A 6,910-nucleotide genomic window follows, 5' to 3' on the forward strand; every position below is an offset into this window, starting at 1 on the left:
TGAAGCAAGGGCTATGAAAAGCGGCAACCACAAAATTGGGATTCCTTCTTGAGCACAAATTTGTGATTCAAATTTAACTATTTTTCAGCCAGAGATCTAGTGCAGCACTTTATTGTATGAGATTGGATCTAGATTAGTTACTGAATTGCATAAAAAGTAGCACACTTCTAGCACAGATAGCTAATTTTTTTAGCAGTACTAACCATTCCTTCCTCTCTTTCCTTCTTTTTCCTTCCTTGCTCTCTTCCCCTCTTCCCTTCTTTTTCTTTGTCTTTCCTCTTTCCCTTTCTTCTTTCTTGTCCCTTCTTGTATGCTCAGATGCAAAAGGGGAAACATTTCTCGATGCCTCCTTGCCTTGTGATCAAATGCCACTTTTTCTAATAATTTGTTTGTCTAGCCCTCTGTCAGTGAAAACGGAGCTTAGGAAGGGGCATGTGATTTCCCCTTGGCTCTGTTTTTGGCCATGATGGGCTCCTGCAGCCCTCTGCCAGCAAAAATGGAGCTTGGAGGGGCCGCACACTATCCACCCAGGCTCTGTTTTTGGCCGCAACAGCTTCCACGCACTTCCCCCGAGCTCCATTTTTGCTAGTAGAGGCACTGTAGGCCAGTCCTTCGCTGTTTCCAGGGCAGCCCCACGTGCCAGATCTAAGCACCCCATGGGTCAGATTTGGCCCATGGGCCTTGAGTTTGACACCCCTGGTTTAGATGTACTTATGGCATAGTGTCTCAACTGTCCATCAATAATAAATTGTGTATACACATATACATACACACACATAAAATACATACATATACATATATAATAATTTATTTTTATATATAAAGAATATATGTGTATGCTCTATTTTTAAAAACATTCTACGCACACGCACGCACACACACACACACACACACACACAATGGCATATATAACAACCTTGCTTCCTATTTTAGCATCATTTAAATTGGCATAAACTGTGCCCATTATAAAAAAAACAGCATTTAAGGAAAGGGACTGGAACATACAAACCATTCAGACTTGGTACAATGAGTAGATCTCCTCCAGCGGAGGCGGTCCCACAAGAAAAAAACCTTGGCCCCATGCCATGCAGGGTTTTAAAGGTGATAATCAAAACTTTGAATTGTATTTGGAAATTCAAAATTTGGTTATCACTTTTAGAGAACTGGGTGCCATGGGGCCAGGTTTTTTTTTTGTGTGGGACCACCTTGGAGGATATCTGCCCATTGTACCAAGTCTGAAGGGTTGGCAATGCACGTGTATACCTGGAATGTGGGGATAAGTGGCTCAGTGACTTAATGATGCTGGAATTGCCAGCCAGAAATGGTCTGCACTCTAGCAGTTCGAGCCCAGCTCCCCTTGCTTGATCCCCAGCTCCTGCCCACCCAGCAGTTTGAAAGCATGCAATATTGTGAGTAGATAAATGGGTCTCATGTTGGTGGGAAAAACTAGCTGTGTTTGTGTGTGTGGACAGTGGAAGCTGGCACAGTATCTGGAAGAATGCGAGGTGTTATAACATGAGGTGAGGCGTAACCGGCAGAGGAGCCTGGAAGAGTCAGCAACCTGAGCACGCTAGATAATTGGTATAAAGCTACCAGTAGTTCTCCCCCCTCCCCAGTCCCCACAGTGTACCAAGGATAAACATGCAAGCACCGAACAGAATGAACTAGCAGTCTACACTGTCAGGACTGCATAGTGTGTCTAGCATGTGTAGATTTTCCTGACATTGTATGCCAAAAGCTAAATAAAATACCTGGAAAGAAACTGAAAGCCAATGAAGAATCATGTATCAGGGCTATAATATGGGCAAACCATGAAGTCAGAACTGTGCATGCCACTATATGAGGGATCAGTTGTCATTTCCGGATTTACTAGTCCCGTGTAGAATGTACTGTAGTAATCCAACCAGGAAATGACCAGAGTGTGAACCCTCCCGCTGTTTAGAAAATGAATGAAAAACTGGCTATTTAGGCAGGTATTTGGCCAGGGCAAGGTGGAGAATATAAACCTAGGGAATGTATGTTGTCATTTTTATAGTGATTTTGTACATATTATATAGTTTATTATATTCCGCTTTTGTAAGCTACTTACTTTTTTTAATGAAGAAACACGAAAGCAGTAAAGCAAAGCAAAGCCAAATATTAGAAGCATGACCGCTTTGCTTTGAATTTTCACTTCAAAAGGGTATTTCGATCAAAACTCCCAATTAAGTAAAATGCCACTTCAAAAATCCATGTAGCTCTGTGTAATTGTTGATCTTGCTAAACATTTGCCGTTTAAAATTAATATCGGTGTTCTGACTTTTCCATGCTTAATTCTGCTATCTAATAGATTGCCAGGGTTGCCTGAGTTATCAGGAAAAACATTGCAAGAGAGACATTACAGGGCCAATATATAGTACTAGTGTGGATTCATGCTAAATCTGGATCCAAATCTTTTATATTAAAGAATTTATTGTTAAACTATACTTATTGTTAAATGTAAACTGTGAAACTAGCTTTTTCAGTGCATGTGATCTTTTCTTGTTGATCTTGCATGTTTTTAAAGAAAAAGGAACTCATATTTTCTTAAAAATCCAGCTATGAAATATATAAACTGAAAAAACTTAGTTTACTGACTTTCAGCCTCTTAGATAGCATAGGAAAGAATCGAGGAGTAGGAAATCAAAGTAAAGTTAAAGCACCAGCTTTGATCAGAGAAACGTTTAATGTTTGTATGAAATCTTGTTTATAGAACTCAGTGGTGGGTTTCAAAATGTTTTAGAACCTCTTCTGTAGGTGTGGCCTGCTTTGTGGGAGTGGCTTGCCAGCCATGTGACCGGGTGGGAGTGGCTTGGCAGTCATGTGACTGGGTGGGAGTGGCCAACTTGTAAAATCTGGTGAAACTCACTTAACAAAGCTCTTGCTTAGCAACCAAAATGTTGGCTCAGAAACTCTGGCATTTGAAGCACACAAGTCTTAAAGCTGTCAAGTTACAAGACCCTTGAAACACTAACCCTTTAGAAAAAAAACCCAGGGGTGTTCAAACTTGACAGCTTTAAGACTTGTGGACTTCAACTCCCAGAATTCCTCCTCCAGTCATGTTGACTCAGGAACTCTGGCATTGAAGTGTGCAAGTCTTAAAGCTGTCAAGTTACAATACACTTGCACCCCTAACCCTTTAGAAAAAAACCCCCAGGGGTGTTCAAACCTGTCAGCTTTAAGACTTTAAGGTTTAGATAGGACTCTTAGAGGGGGGCGGGGCGATTGGTGAGCCAGTCAATCAGTGAGCGGTGGGCAGGGCAAGCGTGGTGCGGACGGGTGGGGGGAGGGAGCTGGAACCGGTTCTAAACGGCACAGTTGATTTGTGGAACCACTTCTATAGAAGAGGTTAGAACTGGCAGGAACCCACCCCTGATAGAACTGTTCTGTGCAATATCTGTCAGACTTTCAAAAATAGAACTGACAGAAAGCATGCTTAAATACTCATTATATACATACATAAAATAGAAATGGTTAGAAGCTAATGTGACAGCAAACTTTGGACATGTTTTAATAGATTTTGATGCCTCCATATTGCTATATGGAAAAATGGGACTTTTTATTTACGATAGCAAAAAACAGCTCTTCACTGCCATATGTTTAAATATTCCCCATACGTACATACACGTCCATTTTATGAGCATTAATATATGTCCAGCATTCCCTTAAATTCCTTCTCCGTTATTCAGATAATTGTTAAAATAAACAAAATGTCTATTTTCAAGAATTTAGAAGCATGTGATCCTGCTGCAATGTGATCCTACCACAAATTTATGAAGAGGAAATTCCTAAAGCCCAACTTTCCACCCTAGCATGCTTTATCTTTCTTAGTGTCAGAACACAGTTATAGCTATAAACAAGCATTCTACCCTGAATTTTAATGGAGTGAGAGTTAAGAACAGTTGTTGGGCTATTTTTATAGCAAATAATGTGTGCTTTTTACCAGCTTAAGCTATGTTAGTATCTGTTAGGGTTTCCGCCTTGAATGCAGAGGCAGAAAACAAGACTACATGTCAACTTCTCTAGATAACTGGCCTCTATTTAACATGGTTGGATCACATCTTTGCCCAAATCTTTTCTACCTACAGGTAACTAACTAGGTAATTGTTGCATGACTCTTGTCCAGGTGGGCAGTTTAGGGCTGAGTATTGTGCCAGGACAGAATTTGGGATAATTGAGAATCCCATGCTTAAATAATTCATAAATTAATAACCCTATAATTATTAAATTTATACATTACCCCTCTTATTTATTTATTTATTTATTTATTTATTTATTTTTCAAGATTTATAGACCGCCCCCTCTCCCCGAAGGGACGCGGGGCGGTGTACAGGCGTCTCATTAAAAACAGATACAAAAGATAAATACCCTATACCCTTAAAAACGAATTAAACCTAATACAGCTGTACAGAATGGTAAAAGTTAAAATCAACTAAAAAGCATACCCCTAAAAATTTAAAAATGCAGGCTTGAGGGACTAAAATTGGGAATTAGGCCAGGCCGGCTAAGTTGAACAGGTGGATTTTAAGCTTCTTATGGAAGGAGCGGAGGTCGGTGGTAGTTCTGATATCCGGGGGGAAGTCATTCCAGAGGGTCGGGCCCATCACAGAGAAGGCCCTACTCCTGGGCGTCGCCCGCTGGCATTGCCTAGTGGATGGCACCCGGAGGAGTCCCTCTCTGTGAGAGCGAATCGGCCGAAGGGATGTATGGGGCAGGATACGATCCCGCAAATAACTAGGTCCTGTGCCATGGAGTGCTTTAAAGATGATAACCAACACCTTGAAACGCACCCGGAAAGCCACAGGTAGCCAGTGCAGCCCGCGCAGCAAAGGTGTTACGTGGGAGTATCTAGTGACTCCCACAATTGTCCGTGCGGCCGCATTCTGAACCAGCTGCAGCCTTCGGGTGCATCTCAAGGGGAGCCCCATGTAGAGAGCATTACAGTAGTCCAGTCGAGACGTCACAAGCGCATGAGTGACTGTGCAGAGGGCGTTCCGGTCCAATAAGGGACGCAATTGGCGCACCAGGTGAACCTGGTGAAACGCCCCCCTTGCCACGGCTGTCACATGGTCATCCATTGACAGCCGGGCATCCAGGAGGACGCCCAAATTGCGTGCCCGATCCACGGGGGCCAGCTGTTCGCCCCCAATGGCCAGTGATGGACGTAACTGGTTGAACCGGGGTGCCGGTAACCACAGCCACTCCGTCTTGGACGGGTTGAGCTTGAGTCTGTTACTTCCCATCCAGATCCGAACGGCTTCCAGACATCGGGACATCACTTCGACGGCATCGTTGGGGTGGTCCGGGGTAGAGATGTACAGCTGCGTGTCATCAGCGTACAGATGGTAATCTACCCCGAACCCACGAATGATCTCGCCCAGTGGCTTCATGTATGTGTTGAACAGGCGAGGCGAGAGGACCGAGCCTTGCGGCACCCCACAAGTGAGCGGCCTCAGGCTCGACCTCTGCCCCCCTGTCAACACACATTGCGTTCGACCAGAGAGGTAGGAGGAGAACCACCGCAGAACGGTGCCCCTCACCCCCAACCCCTCCAGGCGACGCAGTAGGATACCATGGTCGATGGTATCGAAAGCCGCCGAGAGATCTAATAGGACCAAGATGGAGGAACAACCCCCATGTCTGCCCCTCCAGAGATCATCCACCAACACGACCAAAGCCGTCTCCGTGCTGTGACCGGGCCGGAAGCCGGACTGGCGCGCATCCAGATAATCAATTTCCTCCAAGTGCCGTGGGAACTGTTGCGCCACCACACTCTCTACAACCTTCGCCAAAAAGGGAAGGTTGGAGACGGGACGGTAATTAACTAACTTAGGTGGGTCCAGGGAAGGTTTCTTGAGTAGGGGCCTCACCACCGCCTCTTTCAAGACGGCTGGCAAGGACCCCTCTCTCAGTGAAGCATTCACTAGTTCCTGGAGCCAGCCTCGTGTGACCTCCCAGGATGCCAGTATGAGCCAGGAGGGACACGGGTCCAATAAACATCTGGTGGCTTGCAGTTGTCCACGTAACCTGTCCATATCGTCGGAAGTAACAGAGTCAAACTCCTCCCAGGATGGCACCTCAAGACCCACCTCTGACGTCTCTTCTGGACCGCTAACGGAGACCCATTCACTGCGAATCTGAGCGATTTTGTCCTGCAGATATTCCCCAAATTCCTCTGCTCTACCCTGCAAGGGGGCTTCCCGCGGCCTCTGGGAAAGGAGGGAGCGGGTCACCCTAAACAGGGCGGCAGGGCGGTTATCTGCGGACGCAATAAGAGTGGCACAATATTGTCATTTGGCCACTCTTAATGCCACAAGGTAAGTCCGTAAATAGGCTCTTACCTGTGCACGGTCAGACTCGGAGCGTGACGATCTCCATCTGCTCTCTAGGCGTCTCTTGCGGCGCTTCATCACCCCCAGCTCCTCGGTAAACCAAGGGGCCTGGGTGATTCGATGCCGCAAGAGAGGCCGCAAAGGTGCAACCCGGTCCAAGGCGCCGGCGGCCGCACTGTTCCATGCGGCCACTAGGTCCTCCAACCGGGTGCGGGTCAGGGCTACAGGGAATGGCCCAAGCTCTGTCTGGAACCTAACAGGTTCCATCAAGCGCCTGGGGCGGAACCATCTAGAACATTCCGGTTCCGCCTCCCCGCGATGGGGAGTAGCGGTTGGAAAGTCGAGCCGGAGAAGTGAGTGATCTGACCATGACAGGGGCGTGATAACTAAATCCCCTACTCCCAGATCACTCCTCCACTGGCTAGATACAAAAATAAGGTCCAGTGTGTGACCTCCCTCGTGTGTGGGGCCCTGAATTACCTGGGTCAGGTCCATGGCTGTCATGGAGGCCATGAACTCCCGAGCCGCCTCGGATGTTTCCCCTACCGATGGCAGGTTAA

Source organism: Natrix helvetica (genome assembly GCF_964273705.1).
Source record: "Natrix helvetica genome assembly, chromosome: 4".
NCBI classification, from domain to species: Eukaryota; Metazoa; Chordata; class Lepidosauria; order Squamata; family Natricidae; genus Natrix; species Natrix helvetica.